The sequence below is a fragment of the Papio anubis genome, chromosome 4 (assembly GCF_008728515.1).
Source record: "Papio anubis isolate 15944 chromosome 4, Panubis1.0, whole genome shotgun sequence".
Classification (NCBI taxonomy): Eukaryota; Metazoa; Chordata; class Mammalia; order Primates; family Cercopithecidae; genus Papio; species Papio anubis.
Window position 1 is genome coordinate 92782293 of NC_044979.1, and position 3667 is coordinate 92785959.

Genomic DNA, 3667 nt, shown 5'->3' on the forward strand with positions numbered 1-3667 from the left:
CTCCCAAAGTGCTAAGGTTTTTTTAAACAACATAAAATAGCAACATAGAAGCAACACCAGCATAAGATTAACAGAAAGTACAAATTATAAATGCATGAGGAATGTCGGGTATTTATCTGAAGTTCTATTGGAATTTTGAGCTCAGTTAGAACTTTGTGGTCTACCCCAAATTACAGGGAAGTGGGTCTTCTTATAGTTGGTGTTATTTTATAAGATAAGGAAAGGGAGACTCAGTGAGGTGCAGCAATAGGCCTAGGGCATGGGAGTTGGACCTCAAACTCAATTTCAAACTCCGTTTTTTAGAGCACTCTGTAGCTACGTAAGTTATGAAAGTAGGGGTTTTGTTTAAATTCAGATATATTAAGTGAGGAAAGAGAGATGCTGTGACAGAGACCTGAATGTACTTTGGGTTGGCTAGGACTGGTTTTTCTTGCTTTTTTGTTTTGTTTTAAAGTCCATACCTGGGAGATGTCGAATCATAAAGATCTGCCTATTTTTCCCCACCGGTTCCCCGAACACAAAGAGAGGCCCCAGGCAGATGCACCCTGGGCATTCCAGACATGGTGTGCTAAAGAGGCTGATAGGATTCTTGTGTCTCCAAGATTGAATTCATTTCCTATGGGTGAACTCCTTATGTCCCAGATCAGACCTGGGAATATCAACTTGTAGAACGTTTCCTCAAAGTGTGTGTTTTGGAATCTGATAGATTGGAGTATGAATCGGCTTTATTACCTTCTAGCTGTGAGATCACAGGTAAGTTAATTGACCTCTCTGAACTTTGGTGTCCCCATCTATAAAATGTAGATTGTTGATTTGTGTGAATGGATTTGTTCAACAGATATTTCTTCATCGTTTACTATATGCCAAACACTGTGCCAGATACTGGAGACAGGAAGATAAAACACCTTAACCTCACAAAGCATCCACTCTGGTGGGGAAGACACACATAAGTCATCATTCTAATGCCATATAACAATTCTAATAGACATAGAGAGAGTGGTAGCATCTCACCTGTGGTAGAGGCTTCTAGTGCTCACTTATGTCCAATCTCCTTTCCTTCCAGCCTCATGAGAGGATTACACTTCTGCCCCTTGGAGTTAGGCAGAGCCACAGAACAGGGCTGGCCAGTGGGCTGAGAATGGGACTAACATGGTCACTTCTGGGCCAATACACTTCATTGCTAGCACAATACCCTCTCTTCTCCTGCCACAGCAACCAAGGAAGCTGAGTGTTCTGGATAGTACAATTACAGAATGATAGAGCTTCCATCGGTTCCATCAAGCAGGTCTCTGAAGGGAGCTGCCCAAGCGAATGAGCCAGCCCTGCAGCAGACTTTGACTGGCCAAGCAAAAAATTGTATTAAGCCATCAAGATTTCTGTATTTTAAGTCACTACAGCATGATATAGCCTCAGGAATTCATAAGCCAACCTGCAAAGGGCATTCTGAAAGAGAAGACTGAGTGGGTATTAACTGATGAGTGATAGAAGAGCTAGGGATGAGGTGGGGAAGGACCATTAGAACAGAGAGGGAGGCAGAACAAAGGCCCAGAGGGCTGAAATGGCTGGGTAAGGTGGGTAATTGCAAGCAGTTCAGGTGTACTGGAATGTAAAGAGAAAGGGAGAGGGACAAGAGACAGAGGGAAGAGGTGGACAAGACCAAACTCTGGAAGGCCTTGTGGGCCATATTAGTAGCTTGGCCTTTACCACAAAGATCATGTGAACTATGCAGGGTTTTGAGCAGACTGATATACTTATCTGTGCTTATGTAGAGGAGAGATTTGGGCAGAACTAGAGGCAGGAGACCAAGATGAAACTAAACAACTTATGGAAAGTACCTACTGTAGTACCTGGCAGACAGAAGTACGTGACTTCCCTTTTCCCTTCCTCAGCTCATATATTAATGTAGTTTCAGAAATTAGCCAAGTCTGGACCTCAGCAATCTTACTTTTAGGACTTGTTAGAAACAGATGCTTTATTATATAAAAATATATGTACAGGAATGTCTCTTGCAGCTTCGCCAGCAGAGGTAGAAAATAAAAAATGACCTGGATGTCCATCAAGAGAAAATTGGCTAAAGAAGTCATGAAACTTCCTATGTTACACACTGTTTAAAAGAATAAAGCTATGTTAACTGACCTGGATGGAGTATCCATGGTCTAGAGCTAGGTGAGAAAAAAAAAACTTGTAGAATAATAAGTATTGTATGATCTTGCTACTATAAAATAAATAAACCAACCTCGACTCTACATACATAATTTGGATGCCTGTTGATATCCTACTGTGTGAGCCCATGCAGGGTGCCAAAGTTGGTACAAGCTGTTAACAGTGGTCAGCTCACTCAAGGGGCTGGCAATCTTGCCATTGTTACACTTAGCAGGTGTTACTTTTATCATTTTTTTTTTTTTAATTAATAGGAAAGCTAAAAAGAAAAACACTATCCTGGAGAATTGGAATTGCTAATGCTTTTCTCATAGAGATTGTTCTCAATTACAAAGGCATAAAAACCAATCCTTAAGCCAGAAGACTGCTTGTCCAGTTAAGTTTCCTCTTCTTGCTGGAACGCAATTGTTTTTAAATCTAATGTCCCATCTTGAGTGTTCTGTGATTATTAATTACAATGGATTGAACCATAAAAATCTCAGGGGATTTAAACGGATTCAGAATTTCAATGCTAATTGCTCTCTGAGCATAAGCCACGTTCACTTTTAGGAAATGAATGGGCCTTCCCATCAGGATAAGCAAATGACTTTGTGCTGTGGGAAAAAGGTAACCAATCTTCCAAAAGGATTTATTGGTCTTAAAAGAACAAGGATATGCAAATCACGCTGAATCATTAAAAACTCCTTGAGGTCAGGGATTAAGGCCTGTAATAGGCTGATGAATTGAATCTAACTTAATTATAAAGCAAAGCACTAACCTCATAGAATACCTGAGTTCAAGTCCCCTGTGTTCTCATTTTCCAGACTCTTCTACTGGAAACTATGAAAAATAACAGCCCCATCTCTCCAGAAAATCTTAGGAGATATAGGCGTGCTGAATTTAAGGTATCTGTGGCACATGGAAGTGGATCAGCCACTGGGCTGTCCAGAATGCAAGACAGAAATCAGAGGCGGGGCCATAAACTTGGGAGTAGTCTGCGTAAAAAAGAAAAGGTAGGTAAAGTCCCACAAGGATGGGTTGGCCCACAGAAGGCACAGAGAGAAGAGTGCCTGGTTTAGCATGGGCTATGATCAGAGTCCCTGGGTTCAAATCTTGGCTCTACCCATTTCTATCTGGTTGCTCTTGGGCATGTTCTTGTAATGCTCCATTTTCTCATCTAAAAACCCAGTTGATAGCCATAGTTCCCTTAGAAATATTGTGATGAGAGGCTGGGCATGATGGTTCACGCCTGTAATCCCAGCACTTTGGGAAGCCGAGGTGGGCAGATCACAAAGTCAGGAGTTCAAGACCTGCCTGGCCAATATGGTGAAACACCATCTCTACCAAAAATATAAAAATTAGCCAGGCATAGCGGTGGGCACCTGTAGTCCCAGCTACCAGAGAGGCAGAGGTTGCAGTGAGCCGAGATCTCACCACTGTACTCCAACCTGGGCAACAGAGTGAGACTCTGTCTCAAAAAAAAAAAAAAAAAAGAAAAAAGACAAGAAAAGATAAAAGAAATATTGTG